Source organism: Pteronotus mesoamericanus, unplaced genomic scaffold, assembly GCF_021234165.1.
Source record: "Pteronotus mesoamericanus isolate MK-2021 breed Mesoamerican mustached bat unplaced genomic scaffold, CSHL_Meso_final contig_2, whole genome shotgun sequence".
NCBI classification, from domain to species: domain Eukaryota; kingdom Metazoa; phylum Chordata; class Mammalia; order Chiroptera; family Mormoopidae; genus Pteronotus; species Pteronotus mesoamericanus.
In genome coordinates, this window is record NW_026555084.1 from 15,763,853 (window position 1) to 15,787,051 (window position 23,199).

Consider the following 23,199-nt stretch of genomic DNA (forward strand, 5'->3'; position numbering starts at 1 on the left):
TAACTGATTTAATAAACTTTAAAATAAATCTGTGTGCCTTTATTAGTTTATGAATCATGTAGAAAGGATGCTGCGGCCCCTACCACATGGAAGCTGGGTGAGAGTGGGTGGGGACAGGAAGGAACCGGGGCTTCATGGTGTCCTGGTGCAGTCCCAGCTCAGCGGAGTGCCGGACAAACTTCCCAAGAGGGTGACCGTGGAGAAGCTCCCACATCTAGCCTCCCAGGGTGTTACGACATGGACAGAATGGAAAGAAAAGCAACTTAGAGGTCACCGCGGTCCCCAAGCCCTCTTACCTCCAGCGGACGGCTGTCCTCTTGACCCACGTGCAGTGCTTGTGCCGAGCCCCCACGGGGACAGCTCTGGGATGGGAAGGAGGCGGGTCCAGCTGGGAAACCATGACCTCAAGAACAGTATTTCCAGGAATCCCCATCTTAGCATCTAAGGGATTCCTGGGAAAACTGGACCGTGAGGACAAGGTGAGAGCGCGGCCTTCAGCACCAAGGCCCTGTCATGTCCCCAAACGGACCAGCTGGAGTTTTCCTCTGCGTCCAGCTCGTCTGCGGAAGCCAGTGTGGGCACGCCACGGGTTGCAGGACGTGGCTCCAGGAGGCGTAGTGATTGGAAATTCAAGTGCCCTCGAGGGTATTTTCCCTGTCGTCAAAGGCCACGCCCTTGACCAGCAACCACCCGGCAACCCAGTCTCCCCCTCCCCGTGACAGCCATGAGTTGTGCCTGTTCCTGAGTCTCCAGCCCCAGGGAGGGTTTCCCTCTAAACCCACTGGGCAGATCTGGTCCCTGGTCTCTGTTGGGCAACTTCTTGCTGGAGACCTTCAGAAAGTCACTTAACCTTGGCTTCCTTCAATTGAAAAAATGGGATAGAACAGGAGCTACTGGATTAGGTAAGATAAATATAATTTGGGGGAAGAGGAAGTAGGAAGAAGGGAATCAATAGAATCGAAGGAAAGCGTCTGGGTCTGTCTTCGCTGAAAGTGACCCACGATGTAAGGACAAGAGCAGAGCAGGATTTATTGTGTTCACCACCTGGTCGCCTGTCCACAGCTCACACACCGTGGGTGAGAATACAGATCTGAAAGTAGGCAGATTAGGCTACAGCCTTGACTCAACACAATCAGCGTGTGACCTTGGGCAAGTCAGTTAACTGAGCCTCAGTTTTCTCATTAGTAAAGTGGGTCAATAACATTGCCCACCTCCCCAGCTTATTGGGAGGTTGAATAAAATTGTGCTTAGCCCAGTGATTTTCCTCTGCTGTTCCTTGCTTGTCTGAAGCCCCTAAGAAACTTTTGTGAGATGATCGGTGGTTTGGGCCATAGCCTGGAGCAAGGTTAGAGGCTCTAAGAGTGAAGAGCCTGGCCCAAAGCCCAGGACTTTTATCTTTAGGATTGAAAGATTTTGCCGCATCCACAAATGATGAATGGGTTTCAGTGCTGCATCATCGATAGGACTTAGTGTGGAGAAGGACTCTGGAGCTGCATCTAAGTGCTTCAAGGACGGACACCTTGACAGGTGAGAAGTGTCCCCCTGGGTGGAGGCAGGGCGCCGGGTGACAGGGCCACCACTGAAGGCTCCAACATCACCCCTTATAGATGGACAGACCGCGGTGCACAGAGGAGTCAGGACTTGCCTGGAACCACGAAGCAGATGGTGGCATGGGTAGCGTTTGAGTCCAGAAACTTCCTCAGCACAAGCAGCTGACAGTGTGGAGACTGGAAGGGTTCCCCTCCTTCCCGGTGCTCCCAGCACCACTTACCGCTTCCAGGAGGAGGGCGGCAGAACAACTTCTCCCTTCCCGAGCTACAGTGCTTCATCTCAGACTCCCAACTGACCAGAGATGCAGCACTGCACCTCAGGCTGGGAGACAGGGCGCCGGGCCTGCGGCAGGGAGTCTGGCCGAGGCAGGAGAGGGGCGGAGGGGCTCGGCTCCAGCGCCCGCTCCGGCCCGCAGACCACTGTACCTACTCCGCCTGTGTGCCCCGCCCTCAGCCTGGCATCAGAGCCCTCTTGGCCCAGCCTCGACTTTCCTTTTATTTTATTTTTTTTTAAAAAGAGCTGTATGGCAAGAAGGTCCCCTCACCCCCTTGAAAGTGTGCAATGGAATGGGATTTTAATACATTCACAAAGTTGAGCAGCCATCGTCACCATCAGTTTTAGAAGTTTTCATCCCTCCAAAAAGAAAGCTCTTACCATGGAGCCCCTCCCAGCCCCATCAGGCCCAGCCCTGGGCAGACCACGTTCTGTCTAGAGCTGCCTGTTCTAGATGTTTCGATAAATGGAGTCTTCCAATAGTTGGCCCCACGCCCCTCCTTCATGCTCTGTGTATCCCAGCACACAGTACTGTCATGGGATTTGATATTTTATACCATCGAACATCTGCCGTGGCCTCCTACCTGGTCTCCCTGCCTCTACCACCCCCAGCCCCCCATCCTTCCCACCCCTCCTTCCCTGCCGTCCTTGCTGAGTGATTTCTCACAAGGCAAATAAGGTCCTATCTCTCCCCTCCTTAAATCCCAAAAGGGCTTCCCCCGGCTTTGCTGCTTGGGGTAGGTCAGTCCCAGTGGCCCCCTGAGGCGGCAGCACCTGCCCGAGGCAAAGTGCTGCCTGGCTCTCCCGTGGGATTCTTCCAGACAGCGTTTGGCTGAGGAGGGATTCTGACGCCAGGACCAGCCTCAGGAGGCCCGGGCGGCCCACAGCCTGCCTCCTCCTCTCTCAGACGCCCCCGTCAGCCCTGTGGGAGAAAACGCTTGCCCGGTGCACGCGGAGGTTTCAGTGGGGAGCCAGGAAGGGTTGTTCCCAAAACGTGATCATCTGTTCCCAGGAACCAAGCAGATAAGCGCAGCCCCTGCATTCTATGGTGCGCAACGGTTTCCTCAAACCACCTGAACCACCTTTGACTCCCCGAGAACAGCGCAGGGGGTGAGCAATTCGGCCTAGAGTCTGTGGCCTCGGCATTAACTAGCTTGGGAAAACAGAGCGACTCAAGCCTGCCCGTTTGCTCTCAGTCCTGTCTCGCAGCGGGGACAAAGCCTCAGCTGGTGCTCGCCTGTCTCTGACACTTTTCTGGCTCCTGCGTATCAGCCTCAGGCCCAGAGCCCTGCAGGCCGCCCAGCAGGGTGAAGGGTGGTAACTGCTTCATTCCGCTGCCTGCCTTCTCCCTTCTTTCCTAATTAGGGTCAGTGTTCCAGTGTCCCTTTACGTAACTCTTTATACTGAGGTATTGATGACGCTCATCTTAAATTTTAAAATATTATCATGGTCTGCAGATCTGGCAAAAATTTATAAAAAGGGCATCTGAGTGACTGCTGTCTGGGAAGCCACGCTCTGTCCCGTGTGATCTTCAGAACCGCTGATGGGCCGGCAAGGTGAGGGGGACCAGGAAGGGGAGGAGACAGCCCCACCTGAACGGGGCTGGGGGAGGGGCGGGGAATGCCAAGGGCTATTTCCAGCACGGCCCCCGTCCCTCTGGACTTAGAACACTGCTGCCAGAGTAGCAGCTCTCCTGGGTGTGGAAGCAGGAAGTAGATGGAGCAGTCCCACGCTCCTGTGGAGTCACTCTGACGCAGGGACAGGGCTTGAGGCACAGCCTCTGACCAGGGAAGAGGCTTGCCTCCATTTCCTCTCTGGCTACAGGCTGCCTAGTTCCGTTCCTTTGTATCTAGGAAGATCATTCCAGTGCTGGCTGTGCTAGGAACAGTCATTTATTGAGGGATTTAATTGTGTGAATCTCCGTGCATCCCCATGGCTGCGTGGGAAGGGAACTTGCGGAGGGCAGGGAGCTGGGACTCCTCACTCAGAACAGCTGGCCCCGGCCCTCATTTTTAACCTCTATGCTCAGCATCTTCTCCCCTGACCGGTTTCCAGTCCTTTGAGTTTGGGATCTAACGGTTGCACCTGTCCGTTTGGCAAACTGAGTTTGTCTTCTACACGCTGAAGGGGAGACAGGACTAAACCCGATGGGGCCCTTGCCCTGGAGGAGTGTATTCAGCCTGAAATGGAAGGACGATGCCCCCAGCAAGGCAAACGGGGGCAGACCGGGTGGCACCAGAGAGCCCAAGAGAGGCCTACCAAGGGCTTAGAGGACAGAGAGGTTCCCACCCCTGGGCGGAGCAGGCAGGGCTTCCTGGAGGAGGTGGCGGTGCAACTGGGCAGGAAGGACCTGGCTCTCTAGTCCCTGGAACCCTTCCCTTGAGTCTTGTGTACCTGCCTGGCAGGCAGACCGCACTGGCCTTGACCCCTGGTCTCCTTCAAATGAGACCTCACTGAGAAGGAGGTTGGTAGCCCTCCTATTTCACTTACCCCACGAGAGGCTCCCTCTCACTCTGAGTCCCTTGTCAGGAGACAGGGACCACTGGGGGAACTCAGGTTCCACCACCTACTGGCGCAGTCACTTGTCACAGGTGCGTCTCCCTCCCTGCGGTTCTGTTTCCCTTTCTGTCCAAGGAAGCCACTGAAGAGGCGACCTCAGCACCTTACCTGGTGCCGGCTGTGGGCAGGCTGGGGGTTGCTCCCAGAGGGTGAGCCCGTTTCTCCTCCCTGCTCCCCACTGTCTCCAGGAAATGTCGCCGAGCCTGGGGGAACCTCTGTCTTCTGTCGGGAAGCTCTGGGGAGTCTGGGAAGGAGAAAATAAACAGTGGCTGTCTGGGTTTTCTCGCCAGGCCTGAGCCAGGAGGCCTCCCTGGCTCCTTCCCTTATATGGCCAGGCCGCTCTGGGCTGGGAGCCTGCCGCTGGCTCCCCCACCCTGCGGCGCCGGTGAGGGCTGGGGGCCACTGCGGGTCGCCTGGGACTCTGGGGCTGCAGGGGCTGGGGCAGGGCTGAGGGCAGAGGGCAGGACCCAGGACGTGTCCCCGTAGTTGCCTGTACAACCTGGCCCCCTGTGGCCTCTGGGCTGCTTGGGGTGGCCCAGGTAGGAAGAGTTACAGTGGGACACAGGGTGGAAAGGAGGGAACGCACCTGGCCCTGGCTGAGCCCCCAGCTCATCGTGTGACCCTGGCCGGACCCGTCCCCCTCCTGGCCTCTGTTCTCTCTGTGCCGAACGAGGGCATGGAGAATCCTAACCAACCCTCACAGTCAGCCTCATCAGTTGGGAGCTTCCGTATCCCCATTCCACAGAAGGGAAAACAGGTTTGGGAAGGCTAACTGGACCACAGCTATTTAGCAAAAAGGGAGCAAGGCTGGATTTGAACTTGGGGCTGCCCGACTTCAGGGGCTGTGCTCTGAGCGGGAAGGTTGCTAAGGCTCCTCTCGATGATAATATTCAACTACTCATTTGCGCCACATGGAAAAGGGATTCTGCTGTAGCTACTCCCCTGGGAGACCAGGGAGGCCCCAGTGCCCAGTGACCAGCCCAGAGGACACTGTTCCATTAAGCAATGGGGCAGAGGCTCACTTTGGGGTCCCCAGCCCCTCTCATAGGGCCTGGGGCAGACTCAGGGCTCAGGAAAGGGGAGCCGAGGAACCGCTGACTGACTGAGCCTCAGGAGCCCCTCCCTCTGTTCTGTGGGCACAGCCTCCACACTCCCAGGTACATTCTGAGGAGTAAACGAAACCAGGGGTGAGAAAACCCTGAGGGGCCACCTTGTCAATGGCATTTTCTTTCTGTTCACAAGTTCCTTCTTCCCTCTCCAGTGCCTGCCTGTGTCTCATCCTGCAGGCCACAGTCTCCTGAGCTGACCAGTCCCTGCTCAGCTCAGCTGTGGGACCCAGATGAGGGTGCTTCTGCTCAGGGCCTGGGCTCTGGCTTCAGAGACCGTGGGAGAGGCTGCGGGAGGGGAGGCGGGTGGAGGGGGGTGGGGGTGGGCTGCTGGGAACAGCTCAAAAATGAGCCTCACACAAGCACTCACATCCTGTGTGCTCTTAAGCTAGCCCTGGAACCTCCCTCAGCCCATCCATCATCGTGGCATCCCTTCGGACCCTGGCCCTCTTCCGGGGGCCCGGGGGTGGGTGGAGGGGGGCCGAGGACTGACTGTCAGTGTGGCCGAGACACCGCAGCTGGCAGCTCTGTAGGCCTGCTCAGTGTCTGAGCGGGACAGTGGCGGGAGGAGGCGCCCGCGGCCCTCCTAATCCAATTTGTTTAGACGCAGTCTCGGAGGCTCGCTGGCCCGCGGGAGAGGGCCGGATGTGTGTGCCGTGCCGGGGTGCACGTTTGCACACACGTGTGGGGCGTGCAGAGGTGAACAGGTGTGCCGCATTATCTAAGCCAAGCCTGGGCCTTGTCACACGTCCCTGGAGTGTCAGCCCCTGGCCTCCTCTGCTCACCTCCAAGGCTTTCTCCGCTTTTTCCATTCTTAGAAGATCTAGTGCCAGAAGCCCCCTCTGCAGCAGGCTGTCCGTGCCGTTCTGAGTTAGTTCCTTCGCCTCCCTGGGCCTCCGTTTGTCTACCTGTCTTACAGAGCTGGTATATCACCTGGCCTGCTCCACGCGCAGGGTCCTGAGAACTAGCAAGCGTGGGAAGAACAAGATGGACAGTAGAAAGAATCGCTATGGTTTTGCAATGGTCACCAGGGCACATGCCTGACCTTATGGGCCCTGTCATAGCCTCGTGTGCTGGTTCTGTCATCACCAGGCTCTCTCCCTGACGTCTACCTGTTTCCAGAGCCCGACCCTGTTGGTGCCTTTCTGGGAAGACGGGCATCGTTCTCCACACCCCCCAAGTCCTCTGACCCCTCTGCAGCATGCAGGCTTCGCACTCCTAGTTTGTACGGACCATGGGGTGGAGCGGATATTGGGCCCCTGGTTGTTTTTGCCTCTGTTGGTCTCACTAGTTGTCACCTACAACCCAGACCGAACAGCCCCAAATTGCCTGCACCCCATCAACAAGTAGGGGCCTTTCGTCACCTCTTCCCCCTCTGAGGCCTGGTTTCTTGTTCATTCTGAGGGTTGGGATGGGGAGAGCATCCCGTGGGCCTGGGGTTACCACAGGGGGCGCCATCAGGGTGGGTGTGGAGGAGCGCAGGTGGGAAGCACTCACAGTGGCATTTCCAGGGCCCCTCTTGCCTGTCCTCCTCAGGTCCTCAGGAGGCCCCTCTCCAGGGTTTTTGCTCCTCCAACATCGGAGTGATAGGGGCGACTCCTGCCAGACAGTGCCCTTTCCTGAAAGGAACAAAGGTACCACCTGTCAGAAGATGCTGGGCCTTTGTGGGTCGTAGCCAGGCTGCCAGGCTCCGGGGGATTGAGGATGGATCTGGGTTGCTGCTGGTTCCTTGGAAGCCGCAGACCAAACCTGTTGAGATTTTCCAGGCCTCAAAGAACCTGCTTCTCAGGCCCCAGGCAGCCACTATTCCCGCTTTGCCTGCCTGGCTTTCAAAAGGGGTCTTTGAGCAGCTCCAAGCTCCATGAGGTGGAGGGGCCTCCCCAGCCTGAGCACACCCAGGCCCTGTCAGTGAAAGAACGAGCCTCATGGAAATTTCCCAGAGGCCCCCGGACCCCACCTCCAGCCTCACACATTGGAAAAGAGCCACTTAGGGGTAGATCAAAACTTGGGGTTAACACAGTGGCCAAGACCGAAGGGACAGCCCTGGGCCACCTGTGACCACTTCCAGATGCACAAGGTTTGCAGCCTGCAGAAAGCTCCCTCCCATGACTCAGGGAGCACTCACAACCACCACTGGAGATAGAAACAACTTCCCTGCTTACTGATCTTCAAAGAAGCTCTACTATGTGCCCAGGGTCAGTACCAGAGGCCAGCTTGAACCGTTCACACTCAATCCAGCTGTCTCCTTAAGTTGGGCAGCGGCCGGCTAGATGACCATCAAACAAAGCTCACGTCAGCACGGTCATTGCAAAAGCCCCAGTGCCCTTTCCTGGCCTTGCTTATTTCCAAGAAACATGAGGGGCTGGGGCTGGGCCACATCTGTGAGCCAGATGGCACCGCCGGGGGAGAGCTGAGGCTGCGGCTCCCGGCAGGCGCACCAGCCCACGCCCACACTGGTTCTTTCTGGAGGGGTTTCCTTGCCGACAGCGCCCCTTCCTCAGCTCCCTGACCCCTGTGTGTGTACGAGGGCCCCAGGGCCCTCCACCAAGGATAGAAAAGACCCAGACTCTGGAGCCAGGCTGACCTGCATTGGAATCTCACCCTAACGCTCTCCAGCTGTGTGATCTAGAGCGAATGGCTTCACCTCTCTGAACCTTGGCTTCCAACCTCACAGTTGTGAAGGTAGAACGTCAAGTGTGAGCACAGTTGCTGGCACATAGTAAGCCCACAATAAATGGCTGCCGTTTCCACTACGCGCACAGGGCTGTGCTCACCATGAGGCCCAGGCACAGGAAGGGGAGAAGCGAGGAGGATGGGGCAAAGGCCCAAAGTGGCGCCCAGGGAAGACATGGAAGCATTTGTGGGAGCCACCGCGTGGGGCCCTTTCCACGTCCGCTCCGTGTGTGGCTTCTCTGGGCTTCTGTTCCCAGAGTGCCCTCCCATCCCCTTGACACCCCAGCCGAGTTCACCAGCCTCACACGCTCCCCATTTCCTCCCCAGGGAAGGTCGCTGCCTGGGGACTTTGGAGCAAGCCCTGGGAACGCAGTTTGAGGCGGAAACAAGAGTGATGCAGGCAAAACGCAAGAGCAGGAGAGAAAGGGGCCCAGACCTAGAATCCCAAGCCCTGCTTGAAGTAGCTGGGACTCTGGGAGAGTGAGAGTAGAGACAAACATCCCCATGACCCTGACCTTCAGTGAGAACAAACACTGGGAAAACGGTGACAATGACAATGGCTACCCTCTATCAGGCTTACCCTGGGACACGCACAGTCAAGCAATGGCTAATGTGTTGGGTGTTAGAGCTAACTCGCCGGAGGCTTTCAGTGTTCTCCACACTTGCACAGCTCTTTCGTCCACATCGGTTTTCTCCTCTGCTCCTTACAGCCACATGAGTTAGGTGCCATTTTTATTCCCATGGTACAGATGAGGAAGCTAAGGCTCCTGGAAGTTACAGCGCTCCTCCCAGGTCTCACGGCTAGGAAGCCTCAGGGCCAGGGTTGGCTCCCGGCAGCCTGCCATGCATTTCCACGGCTCCCTTGTAAGATCAGACAATGCATGACATCATTCTGACAGAGTGACAACCTGAGTCGGTATCTCATGGTACCGGTGCGTTAGAGTCCACATGCAAAGGAGGTTGTGAACAGAAAAAGTGGAGGCCATGTGGGCCCCTGGCAGGGGCTGCCTGTGGCCAGAAGCAGGGGGCCTCTCATTTTCATTGTTGTTATACCTCTTTCCCACAGAAGCTCTCCCTCGTGTGTCGTCTGTTTGCTTAAAAAAACCAAACCAAAACAAACACCATAATAGAGGAGTTGGTTCTCCCTTCTGCCCTGTCCACTTTGTAAAGATCCGGGGGCTCCTGGGTCCCAGTTCGCTGGGACTGAGAGGCGCCTTTGAATAATGTGAATGCTGGTGTCGCTGGGAATGTGTTGGGTGGGAAAAGCAGCAGCTTAGGCACCAGGTCTCCTGTAGATGTGCTGGGTGATCGTAGATAAGTGTCTTCCCCTCTCTGGGCTCATCATGGTGGTGGGAGAGGACTGGACTCCATGTGTCCAGAGTCTTCTCAGGGTCAAATGTGGGGTGATGGTTGGACCCCACTCTGTCCCCCTCGTGGTGTGTGTCAGTGTGAAGGTGAATGGTCTGTATAGATCTGCTTGGGGGTGGAGTGTGTGTGTGTGAGAGAGAGACAGACAGACAGACATGAGGCAGAAAGCATTGAGACTGGAGCTCCCCCAGCTGCCTCTCACTTCCTTTGCCCCCATTCCACCCCTACAGCTCAGCCCAAGCAGCCCCAGTGAGCTGGAGCAGATGGATTTTCTACAACAGGACTTGATGTCTCAGAGCGTTAGCGCTGGTTTCACATGCATTGTTCAGATGAGGAGGCTGAGGTCCGGGGTGAAGGAGCAAGGAGCTCAAGGTGATGTAGTCAGTCGGAGGCCCAGCTGGGACTGACCCCTTCTACACACTGAGGGATCCTAATGGCTCAGATCTTAACAAAGAGGCCCCGCAGGAAGGAGGGAGAGAGGAGGCCCTTAAGTTCCTTTGGCTTTGAACATGGAATAATCATGACTTCCTTTTCCAAATATCTTTTGGCCCTTCCTAGAACCAGATGGCGGATGTTTGGAATTTATGTTGTAAATAGTGTTTAAGAAGGGAGTGGGGGTGCAGATATGTTTCTTTCTCCAACCACCAAAAACAAGATCCAAGGGAGGGAATGGGGGAGGGGAGCGACCTCTGAGAAGATTTGGGCAGAAGGGAGAAGCCAAGGGGAAGGAAGAGAGAGGAGAGAGAGAGGACAGAGGAAGAGAGATTGATGGAGTGATAGTGAGAGCAAGACAGAGAGGCTGAGAGGGGAAGACACAGGGAAGGGAGCGAGGGCAATGGCGAAGCGGGCGGAGGAGAGAAGGTGGGTGCGGGCAATGGGAAGGGGGCTCTCCTGGTTCAGGCTCCATCTTGAGTTCAGGAGCAAACCCTTGAGTTTTCTAAAAATAGCTCAGCCCCTCCCCCAGTAGGGCTGGCAGCAGGGACCAAGAGAGGCACACTTGTCCATTTATGGTAAGAAAATTCCAGATCTTCAAGGGGGAGCTGGGCCTGAGCTTATAGTTCTGGATAAAACCCAGCCCAGGGGTCTGGGGTAGGACAGGGCTGGGTGAGGGTTGTGACTTGGTGGGATTTCCTGGCCTGGGTGGCCCCACCCTTAGTGAAGAAAATGCTGAGGTGGCAACACTGGAGCCCCAGTGCTGGGGTGGAAGGGCTCCTAGAGACAGCTAGTTTACCTCACTTTCCTGTTTGATAGAAAAAGAAACCGAGTCCCAGAGAGCAGAAAAGATTGTAGGCTCCCCATGTAGGGGTTTGAGGTATCAAGATAAATCAGTGCCCAGGTCCACGCAGGGATGGCTTAGTGCCCATTATTTTGGAGGGCAGTGTGATCACTGGAGAGAGCGCTGGTCTGGGCTTCAGGAGACCCAAGGCCCACCCCCTGTTCGCACATGGTTTGCTGTGTGACCTTGAGCAATCTGCCAAACCTCTCTGGTCTCAGATCCCCTCACTTGTGCTCTTAAGGGCCTTCCCAGCTTATTGACTCCCTGGGAATTCCAAGGCTGGAGAGCAGGGCTTGGGCACAGAGGATGCTACTTCCAGGCAGGGCACAGTCTGCAGGCTGTTGTTTTCTTGCTGTGCCTGGCCTACTTCCTGTGCTGAGACAAAAGCTAAGATGGACCAAGACAGAGAGAGAGGAGGTGCTACGGGAGACTGGGATAGATTAGGGATGGAATCTCTGGCTGTCCAAGCTGGTTGGGTCCAGGACCTTACTGGACACATTGAGGCCAGAGAGGACCTTATGTTCAAGATCATCCTCAAAGTCATGTGGAAAGTTGGGGCAGAGCCAGGAATAGAACCAAGGGCTTTCCCTCCCAGCCCTGGGCTCCTTCCTCTATAGAGAGCCTCCGATCTGCAGCAGCTGGCAACTTTGGGGACAATCTCTGGCTGGGAAAAGGGCCTTCTTGGACAGAGCAGCCAGGACTCAAGATATGTCTCCATCTTCTGACTCCCTCTTAAAGATAGTAATGTCCTGGCAGGTCACCTGCAAAGACCATACCCTGGTCTCATCTCTGACTAGAAGGCAGGGGAGGAGAAGCAGGACACCCAGGGCTGGCAGCCACTCTGGCAGGGCAGTGGTGTCGGTCGTGGGTTCTGCATCTGTAACACAAGGATGTGGCCTTGATGATGCTCTCGACAGGACTTTCAGCTCTACAGGACTGTGGCACTTGGAGTTTAGGACTAGACACCAGGGAAGTTTATTAAGCATGCACCAGGTTCACCAGGGTGAACAAGATGGATCTAATCCTACTCTGCTGTTTCGCAATGTGTTGAATGCCCAGGGTTCCCGGTAGCCCCAATCCTGAGACTCTCTGTTAATTCTGGGGACCTGGGCTGACTCTCTGACTCCAGCTGCAACCCACAGCTCAGGTAGCTCTGATCTTGAGTGTCCAAGGATGCCCGGTGGCCTGACCGATGTTCATGCCCACCCCCGGGACCCTGCCCAGGCCTGGCTACCCTCTTGACTTTGCCCTTCCCCGCACCCTGTCCCATATAGCTGCTCACCTGCCCTAGGTCCTGCCTGGTCTCCCTCCCTATATGGCCTGCACCCCCATCTCTCCACACTTGGTCTTTTTTGCGACTCAGCCCAAAGAGGAGGCTTAAGAGACAGGAAAGAAAAGGGACAAAAATAAAGCATCTTGTTCTAAGCTTCCCTGTGACCCTCCTGGAATTTCCATGTAAGCTCTCTGGGGCGTGTGAACAGGGCTCTCAGGGACCCTCGTCCCCTCTGCCTCGTTCCTGTTGGGTGGAAGGCCATTGGCTAAATGTTCCCCAGGGACCCAGTTTCACAACCGGCTCCAGGTCTCCCTGGTGTTCCCTGGGAAGGGCAAAAGGCAACAGTGGGGAGAAAGGAAGTGGGAGGGGGTGGGGTCCCTGGAGGCCCCCTGTGTGCAGCCAGGGCAGATGCCTAGCCGGGAATCTGACATCCAGGCAGCAGCGGGGGGTCAGTCTGGTAAGATTGTCCCAAGGCAGCTGGGGCTGTGATGTGAAGTCCCAGTCTGGTGGTGGGAAAAGCCTGAAGCCCAACCTCCTCTAATGTTTGACTTCTCTCTACAATGTTTCTGCTGAGCTTGCATACCTCTGGTGATGGAGAGCTCACTGCTTCCCAATCACCTACCTCTCTGTGAATGGATTCCTGGAGGCTCCCTCCTAACATCCTGCTGACACCTGCCTCTCTGGGGCTGCCTGCGCTGTCCTTCTGGGGTGCAAAGAACAGGCCCCTGCTCCCCAGAAAGCTCTCCAGATGGTGACTGAAGCCCTTGGGCTTCCTACTCCTCCTGCTCCCCCCCGAAGGCCTCCTGCTCCACTGCATGACATCTCAGACTCGCTAGTGCTCAGATCCCCAGGCTTCTCCTCTGTGCTGCGGCTCTTGCCCTCATGGTGCTTTGGGGAAGGGGACAGACAGGCTAAAGAAAGGGACTCTCTCCCAGGTACAGATGCAAACAAACAAACAAACAAACAAAACCCCAAAACAAAAAAAAAAAACCTGTCCCACTTTCTGGGGCTTTGGTTTCTGGCCATCCAAGCCACTCACGAGCAAGCCTTTCCCACCTTGCCCTCCTCAGAGCTCACGGGGTTTCTAGACCTACCCTCGGTTCCCACCAAACAGGCTCGTCTGCCCTTCTCCTGAAAATGTCTGTCCAGTCCTGCCTCCATATCTTTGAACAGAGAGCCCTCAACCTGGAATGCCTTCTCCTTTCTTCTCTGTTGATCCAAATTGTATCCCCTTCCTTGGCTGGTGTGGCTCAGTTGGCTGGGCATTGTCCCCCAAACCAAAAGGTCGTTGGTTCAATTCCCTGGTCAGGGCACATGTCTGGCTTGCAGGTTTGGTTGCCTGGGGTGTACAAAAGGCAACCAATTGATGTTTCTCTCTCACATTGATGTTTCTTGCCCTCTCTTCCCCTATTTCTAAAATCAAAAATAAAATAAAATATTTTAAAAAAAATATGCCCTCTGCTAATCCAACCACCCCTACCCCAGGTTTTTCCTCTCTGAGAGTCTGAGCTTCCATTGTCATGTGTGGGGTAACCTGAATGGTCCCCCTTTTATTCCAAATCACACAACAGCACAGCCTAAAGAGCCCTGAGGGATGGAGGATCTTACCCAAGGGTGCTGGGTGCAGAGCTGGGGGCGGAGTCTTAGCCTATTTTTTTCCCTTTCTCTCCACCTTGTTCAGCTGATCTCAGCAGATGCCCTCAGGCTCAGTGGGGTCATGGGGGTCACATGCCTGCAGTCTGGATGGCTCTGGGTGGACTGACCAGTGCTCCCCGACCTTGGCAGTCCAGCCGGGGTGGTGTCACCCCAAGGTGGCAGCCTCCCTCTGGACCCTCCCCCCATCCCTGCTTCCCTGTAGGGTAGGAAGAGAATGGTATGGGATGCACGCTAGTGGCAGCTGAGCACTGTCCCTGTGAAGACTGTGGGGGTCATGTGTGTTCCAGTGTGGGGCTTTTCCACCCCCTTCCGACCATGGCTTGGGTCAGAGGAGGGTCTTTGAGGAGGGGGCGCGAGGCTTGTGGCTAGTGTGGGCTCTTGGGGAGGAACTAGGGAGGGACTGCTCCTTCCGGCCTTGGCCTAGCTGACTGCCCCTCCCTCAGGTCTCCCACGGGCGGTGCATGAGGGTGGGGGAAGGGGCAGCCCCGGGCTGCTGAGGCCCCCGGGCACTCAGCTGCACTAAGGGCTGCTCATGGGCCAGGAGGACTGTTTTGCCAGGGTCCGTTTTTGCCCCTGAGCAGACATGGGGGTGGGGGTGGGAGACTCTGTCTACCCCCAAATCATAACAGTGAAGCATCAGGCTCCGACAGCCCCTCCCCAAATGCAAGGAGTTGCTCCTTTTAGGCAGGGTAGAGCCAGGGCTAGTTCTTGCTCCACTGGGGTGCTGCTAGAATGTAAGCACATGGTTTCTAGAGTGAGCCAGACCTGGGTTGGAGCCCCAGCTTGGCCTCTTACTAGCTGTGTGACTTTGGGGAGATGACTAAACCTCTCTGAGCCTCTGGGTTCCCAGAGGATTATGATTCTTACGTCAGAGAGTGCTAGGCAAAGGTACCAGGCACTCAGGCAGAGCTGATATGCAGCAATTGTCACTTTGGAAGGAGCAGTTTATCCCCTCCCCAGGTGGAAAGAAGAATTGGAGCCCAGCACAGCCCGCTCTGTGCCCCACCAAGAAGCTGCCTTAAATACTCACATTTTTACAACTACTTTACATTGAGAACTGACTGTGTGCCAGTCAGGGTTCTGAGGGCTGTGTGAGTTCTCACTCACTCAAACAGCTCAGTAACCTAACGAGACAGGCATGCTTATCCCATCCAAGGGCACACAGTCGCTATGCCGCAGATCTCCGGTTCAAGCCCAGGGAGCCCAGCTTCCCTCTGGCACCGCGAACGGGCATCCTCCTGCGCCTCAGCCCCGTTCCAGCGGCGCTCTGACCCCCGGCTGCTCACCTCCTCACCTGGGCGCAGGGATTCGCCCCGCGTCTAAAACCCCCTGGCTGCGGAGTCGCCTCTGTGTCCTCACCCGAACAAAACTGGGCCTGAATGAAGCGGCCTCCATGGGCCATGAGAGCGGGCGATTCATGCTGCCTGTTAAGACATGTTTTGAATTGGAGAAAAGGTTTCTGGCGGCGAAGCAATGCCACCAACAAGGCTCTTTTGCAAGAGGGAAACCGGGCTGGCTCTCGAAATGTGTGGTGAAGCCCCGTGGGGCCTGTCTAGACAGGCCCGTAGGAGGTGGCAGCCACTGTGGGCTCTTTCCCCCGAATTCCTGCACATCGTCCCGCGGGCGACCTCTGATTGGCCCGTGGCCACTGCCTGCCGCTGGGCGGGGGAGGGCCCCGGGGGCAGTGCCCGCTGCCACCTCAGGGCCGGCAGGGCACTTACCCTGCCACTCGGTACAAATGCAAGACCATTTCTAGAGACCCACGTGGAAAGGAGGTGGCGGCATTTGTGTTTCTTCCTTACATTTTTTTTTTTTTTTTTTTAATCACGCAGATTTGATAGGTACAAAATGAAGTGTGTAACCCATGTCCTTTAAGCAATCGGATCATTTCAAGGGCTGTCAAAGAGGGGCTGCTATGACTCTGCTCGGGCCATGTGGCTTGGTTCAGCCACTTCAGGAAACAAGGTGACACTCCCTTGCAAAGTTGCCAGGCGCGTACCCTGGACCCCGGTCATCTCTCTCTAGGTATAAACCCTGGGGAGGCTTTGGTTCCTGTGCATGAGGAGGTGTGAACAAAAATGACCGTAATAACAATCAGAAAGCTTATCACGGTTCTTTGCGCAACCCCATGGCCCTGAGCCCCAGGGGGACAGTTTAGTTGGACTATTGCAGTTGAGGCAAGCCCAGGCGCAGCTCAGAGATGAGGACCTGGGGGACCCGCTCCCCGGCCCCCTCAGGCTCCCGCAGGTCAGGGGTGGCCCTGGGCCTGGAACTTTCTATTCCTCAGGGCTACATGTGTCAGCTCTTCCCCAGAACTGGCCAAGCAGTGAAAGGGCTGACTTTGCCCAAAGAACTGCCTTGTGGCTCTTAGGGACCGGTGACAAGAAGGCTCCCTCTGGTCCCAGAGCAGGGGCAGGGCGGAAGGCAGAGCAATCTCCTTGGAACCAGAAGACCTGGGTTCCAGCTGCGGCGCGGCCACTCCCTTAGCCTCTGTGAGGGGGGGATTCCTCCTCACGGCTCTCAGACGGGCCTTGGGGGCAGGCTGAGAGGGAGTGTTTTGAAGTTGCAGAGTGGGTTAGAACCCACTTTGTAGCTGTGCCACCTGGGGTAAGCGCCAGTGGTTTTCTGCCCTGTAAATTGGGGATGGTGGAATGATGCTGACTCCTGCCTCGTGGTAATCCTGGGAGGATTAAATGATAATGCAAGACACTCAGCCGGGTACCAGCTCCAGGAAAATCCTCCATACATATTCATGAGGTGCACGGAGGATTGCTAGGGAGTTTGAGGGTGGGCAGGGCGGGGGCGGGGGTGAGGAAACCCATGGGGAGAGAGCACCTGGGACAGCTGGAACACATACCATGTCCAGGCTTAACAATTCCTAAGCTGTGTGACCTTAGACAGGCTACCTAACCTCTCTGTGTCTCCATTTCCGCATCTGTACAATGAGGATAAGGATAATAATTACACCCACCTCATGGGGTTGTTGTGAGAATTAGACAAATTAGCTCCTGTAAAGGCCTTAGGTAGTGCCTGGACCATGGTAATCTCACTCTCCTTTTTCTGCTCCTACCACCTCAGGGAGGCCTGGGCTGGGCAGGGAGGCTGGCTCTGCCCCGGCTCTGCCGTCAGCTCTCTGGGTGACCTAGAGCAGGGCTCACTCTGTGGATTCAATTGGCTCGGCTTTATTCGCAAGGGTCCCAAGCTGCTGGACAGCACAGCACCCTCAAAACCCCTTGCGCGTGGCAATTACTCAGGGGGCTTACAGTGCAGATTCCTGGGCCCCATCCCAGTTTCCCTGCCAGTAGTTGAGTGTGCAGTGGTTTAGATACCACACTTTGGGACACATGGCCCAAGAAATGCCCTGCTGAGGTCAGAGATGGCAAGTGACTTGCCCAGGGTCACTTGTCCAGTAAGTAAACAAGCCAGACCTAGACACAGGCAGTTGGATTCCAAGGTCTCCTTTTGGCCATGATGGCCTTGGGTCTCGTGTGACCAGAAGTAGGGAGGCAAGGATGCTGGGCAGGTCGATGCTGGAGGACTGGTCCATCCTGGACCCCAAATGTGGCCAGAGCTTGTTCGGAACAGCGATGTGGCCTGCTTGTCTCCCAGTCCTGACCCCAGACCTCTGCCTCTCCCCAGCCTGCCTCCCATGATGCCCGCCTTGAATCTCCTGCCTTCCTCTGTGTTCCCACACCCACCACTTCACCCCCTTGAAGTCCTCTGCTGTCTCTCCGGTCCCCATCCCATGTTGCTGTCCTGATCCAGAGATCGATCAGCCCCTTCCCCACCAAAAGCTGCTTGGGGGCCATGCCTGCGTCAGAGCCCCTTCGGCTCCTTTCCCTCACTTGAGGCTCAACTTCCAAAAGCTCCCATGGGCCGCGGGCATCTGCTTGGACTCTACACCAGTGGTCCGAGGGCAGACTCATCTCTGGGACACTTCCTGGGGAAAACTGCCTGCCCTTCAGGCTTGAGTGGGGCTCACATGCCACCTTCTGTGTGGAGACTTGGTCGTCCAAAAACTTCAAGGTACCAATAGAAAACTGTAGGTCAGAGAGCGGAGGGCACCTGCCCAAGGCTGCAGGGCCAGGCAGTGAGAGGCAGAGCTGGGGCGGAAGCCCAGGCCCCATCCGTCGGCCAGCGTGCCCATCCCACGGCCGCGGCTCCACCAGTCCCTTGGCCTTCCCCCCTGTCTGCCTGTCTGCCAGATCCGGAGCTGCTATGGTTTCTTCTCCAGTTTTGCTTCTTGAAACCATTATCTGAAAACAGTTTTCCTTGCCAGGAGCCCCCGGCTCTTGGAGCTGTTTAGTCAAACCTCAAAGAACACGGAAGAAGCACTGTCTACAGAGAAGCGAGGGAGATGGGCCCAGACTCGGTCACAGCAGTGGAGCTCAGGCGGGCAAGACATTATTAACACTGTCCACTCCCTCTGTTCCCACCCCCCTTTAATCACAGCCACAAGGTGTCCTCGAAGCCAACAGGACCACGGATTCTACGTATCCGGTCAGGGCAGGAAGGGTGCTTAGAGATCATCAAGTCCAGCCCCTGTGCAGATGGGGAAACTGAGGCTCGGAGAGGCAGAAGGCACAGAGCGGGTTAGAAGGGAACAAGGACCAGACCTCTGACACAGCATCCTCGTGGATGTCACAAGTCCCCCCACCCCCTTCATACCCCCCACATCTGCCGCTGGTTCTTACCTCTCCTGTGTCTGGTCCAGGTGTGCTCCTTGTGGCCCGAGATGGGGGCCGGCCCAACTGGGGGACTGAGGGGGATGTCACTGCTTTTCAACTAACTCGACTGGGACTCTGGCACCCCTCGCTGGCACAGGGACATTCTTAAATGGCTGGCACTGGGCCCCCCTCCCCTTAGCCCCTTGCTCGCTGCTCTCTGGCCACGGAGGCCCCTCTGCCTTTTACTTTATATGAGCTGAAGAGGCAAGCCCAGTGTTGGGGTGAGGCGGGTGCTGAGTTCTCCCGGGGGCTCCTCATTGGCCTAGGCGCCCTCCACGTGACTGCCTCGCCTTGACCTGCCCCCGGTGCTGAATGTTGCTTTTACCCCCTAAGGAAGGAGTGGTTGACAATTTTCATATTTCTTCTAAATTTGGAGATTTCAGACAATGCTGGGAGGCTTGGCTCCAGCTGCCAGAGGCCCATGTGGAAGTCATTAAGCCCAAGAAGGGGGGCCGGGGGTGAGAGGGAGGCAGGGAGAGGAGGAGGAGGAGAAGGAGGAAAGGGGTGGGGGACGGAGTTCTGAGGGTTGCCAGTTGTCAGCCTGGGAACATGAGCAAATCCCTGGGAGCAAGCTGTGTGTGAGAATTTCCTTCCTCTTCTCGGGCCCCTGTGTCCCAGGACTAGAGTGGGAGTTCTGAGATTTTTCTGGGAACCTTGAGTCAGGAAGACACCAGTCCTAGCTCCTGAGGCCTCCGGAGCTAGGCAACGACAGGGGACCGCGAGGAAGCAAATCCTCTCTCTAGAAAGCGGGGGCCCTGGAAGGCCAACCCCATCACTGTGCAAAGGAGGTCAGGGGACTCAGGAGGGACGCGCTTGTCCCAGTCACAGAAGGGACTGCCACAGGACAGGAGAATCCGGAGATGCCCCTCTGGCGCCCTGTCCGTCTCCTGACACCGCCCCCCCTACCCCTTTCTCCTGCCTCAGCCCCACTGGTGTCCGACAGGCACCTGGGCACTCTCATGCCTCAGGGCCTTTGCCTTCGCAGTTCTCTCCACCAAACATGTCCTTTTCCCAGAGCGTCCCATAGCTGGCTCCTTCTGCTTCTGGTCACGGCTCAAAAGCCACCTCTGCATGGTGGCCACTCTACTATTCCCTGCCAGTGCCTTTGCTTGTTGCCCTCCGCCACTGCCTCACAATGTGCTTATTATACGCGTCTGCTGGTTTCGTTGCTCATTGTCTAGCTCTTCCAGGAAAGTGTGACTCCCCTGTGCACGGTCTGTGTCCCCAGACCTACCACAGCTCCAGTGCAGAAGGGCCAGAAAGACAGGGTTTGTTGAGGAGCAGCCACCAGCACTGGAGCAGCTGCTTGGAGGCTGGAGGAGGGCTCCTCCCAGTGGCCAGTCGAGCCTTCAGCCCAGGGCTGCTACCCCATCTAATTCACGGCCCCCCAGCTCCTGGCTGCCCCTCCCTCTCATCCCTCAGGGCCGGGGTTCCCTCCAGCACCTGGCCTTGTGCCATCCTGTGCGTGCGGGGTGGTGGCTGAGCCCAAGGGGTGTGGGATGCTCAACCTGACGTAGACCCTGACCTTACAAGGCTCTCAGTTCACCTCAGCTTCGTTCCCTCTGAGGAAATGATTCTCTTGCCATGGGAGGCCATGCACTTGTTACTGCCCTGCCGCTTCCTAGCTCGGAGGTCTGGGCCTCATTTAGCTGTTGCTCTGAGCCTCGCCTTCCTCCTCTGTAAAATGGGATCATGAGGCCTGCCTTGCAGCGTTGCATTGAGGGTCAGGTGGGGCGCCCTCCCTCCCCTACGCCGTCCTGGGGATGGTCAAGCAGGGGCTCTGCTACTGCCCCCGGGATGGGAGGCAGGCTTGGGAAAGTTCCTTAGTGTCTGTGAACCTCGCTTTCCTCTTCCGTACAGTGGAGTGAGAAACAGCACCCACCTTTCAGGATTGCTGTGAAGATGAAGTGAGGCCGTGATAATAAAGGGGTTAGCCCAGGGCGGCTTCAGAGTAAGTGTCTGTGAGTGTTAGATATTATTGTGCTACGACGCTGGAATGGACACACAGCAGACCTGCCGTTCACATCATCCCCTTTGTCCCTGAACAGAAGATGAATTCCACTCATAACCCCCACCTGGGGTATAAGGTGATGGGCAGGGAAGGCTTACGATCCCCACCCCCCACCCACACTCAGGGGTCCAGTTTAACACTCCAAGCAGCATCATCAGATCCCAGGGCAAAGATAAAGCCAGCCCAAGAGAACCATCAAAATTATGGGAAGTGCACTCAGGAGACTGTGAAACTTAATTTATGCTCTTGTTTGCTCTACTACTGTGTAAGCATCAGGGATATTTTGTCAAGACAGAAAAGAAAACCAGAAGAGCTATCAGTCTAAGTTGTATTGAGAGCCACCCTTTCAATGCCCCAAATTCTGTGCCTGGCTAAGCGCCAAGAGGCTCAGTTATCAGTAAGTTCATTTTCAGAGGTCAAGACTAGAAACTGAAGTGATCCGGAGACAGGTCCCTAGGACATCCTAGGAGAGGAGGTGTCCTGGCATCAAAACATCTCAAAAGGCTAACTGAAGGCAGCCATTTGTGACTGAGTCTCCATAAATCTGTCTCAAACATCTCGAAGCCGTTTCTATTTCCTCCCATAGCCCCTCTTGGGAGTTGTGAGTGCTTTAGGTTTATTAATCACCGTGTGAAGTGGCTTTTCTTTCCAGACTGTGGCAAGCAGCCTTGAAATCCCTCCACGCCCAGAGGAAACAGGTCATTGATACTCTTAGTATGTGTGGGTAGAAGGTGTCTTGGGAGGTGAAGGGAGAGCTCTTATTAGGGGCTGGTTATGAGAGGGCATTTGGTGAGTTCTGTGTCTTCACAGGGTGTGTACAGTCAGGGGCAAGGGGGCCCCCAACCAGGAAGGGGAGGGGCCTGAGGAACAGGGGACTCAAGGGGCCTGGGAGAGATGCCTCACTTTTACAGGTGATTGAGGAAGAAGTTGAGGTGGAACAATTGAAACCTTTAAGAAGATGGAGTTTAGATCCACATAAGAAGGCCTTTGAGGGTGGTGAGCCCACAATGCAATATATAGATGTTGTATTATAGAATTGTACACTTGAAAGTTATATAGTGTTATTAACCAGTTACCTCAATAAATTCCATTAAATAAAAGAAAAAGAAAATTGTAACTCTTAAAAATAATGAAAGTCCTGGCCAATGTGGTGCAGTTGGTTGGATAGCCGAAGGGTTGAATGTTCGATTCCTGGTCAAGGCACACACTTAGGTGGAGGGTCCAGCCGGGTGCGGGCGCATGCGGTCTCCGGTTTGGACACATGCGATCCCCGGCCTTGGTGCTGATCCCCAGTCTGGGCAGATATGGGGGGCATGTATTCGAGCAGCCAGTGGATGCTTTTCTCTCTCATTGATGTTTCTCTCTCTCTCTTCTGTTCTCTCTAAAAGCAATGAAAAAAAAAGTCCTTGAGTGAGGGTAAAATAATAAAAAATAAAAATAGTAAAAGGACTTTGTAATTATAGTCAATGGAGCTACTCAAGGATGAAATGGTCTTGATCAGGTTGTGAGCGTCCTGTTCCTGGAGGAATGGAAGCAGAGGCCGAATGACTACTTGCATATCCCTTCTGGTGCTGGGATCCTATGAACTTCACCTCACATTTCATGTTCTCACCCCCCACTTGTCCCTAACCCCTAACCCAGACTTCATACCGATTTATCTAAAAGGCATAGGTCAGAGGTGATCAGTGGGAGACAGTTACGTATTAGAAACGGCCATAAGCCCTGAGTTAAAAATCAAGCACCCTATGTTTTCTTTGATAAGCATAAGACTTTCTTTCATTGATTTAACTTGATTCTGAGAGGTAAGTGATAGTTAATTAGTGGAAAAATGTTTATAATTGTAATCAAACCAATTTCTCAAAAATATCACCCCACAGAAAGCTATCCACAACATATTAATGAGGTTAAAAATCATGGCACAGAAGAATATATATGGTACAATCCCATTTAAGTAAAATGATGGGCCTGCAAAATTACAATGAGATGCCATTTCAAACTCATTAGGATGGCAACGATAGTAGTAATAATAATAATAGAAGAAGAACCTCCTAGAAACTTAGATACTTATACACTGATGTTCATAGCAGCATTATTCACAATAGCCAAAATGTGCAAACAACCCAAGTATCCATCAATGAATGAATGGATAAACAAAATGTGGGGGGTGTGTGTGTGTGTGTGTAATGGAATATTATTCAGTCATAAAAAGGATAAATCCTGGTACATGCAACAATAGGTATAAACCTTGAAATCATGCTAAGTGAAAAAAGTCAGACACAAAAGGACAAATACGATGTGATTTCACTTACAGGAAGTATCTAGAATAGACAACATCATAAAGTCGGAAACAGAACGATGGTCTGTATGACGGTTGCCATGAGCTGGGGGGAGGGGAATGGGGAGTTACTGTTTAATGGGAATAAAGTTCCTATTTGGGATGGTGAAAAAGTTCTGAAAATAGATAGTGATCATGGTTGCACAACACTGTGAATATACTTAATGCCACTTAATTGCACACTTAAACATGGTTAAAATGGTCAATTTTATGCTATGTGTCTTTTACCATAATTAAAAAAACCCCAATGATGTGTCTGCGTGTGGGGATAAGGGTGGGTACACCCGGGTGCCCGGCCGGAAGCTGAGTGTGTCGGCCCCTGTGCCTATGGCACACACAGGCCAGGACAGACGGTCACCGTGGAGCGCCCAGAGGGAGTATCTCTGCGAAA

General features: G+C 55.1%; 1 long non-coding RNA gene across 1 annotated transcript; it reads right to left on the reverse strand.

Annotated features, from left to right (window-relative positions):
* Positions 1–3,452: 3,452 nt before the first annotated feature.
* On the reverse strand, positions 3,453–18,625 carry LOC129066558 (uncharacterized). Its single transcript, XR_008528708.1, has 3 exons — positions 18,430–18,625; positions 6,275–7,108; positions 3,453–4,627 (listed from the first exon to the last, which is right to left on the reverse strand). It is a non-coding gene; the product is annotated as an uncharacterized LOC129066558 (long non-coding RNA).
* Positions 18,626–23,199: the final 4,574 nt, after the last annotated feature.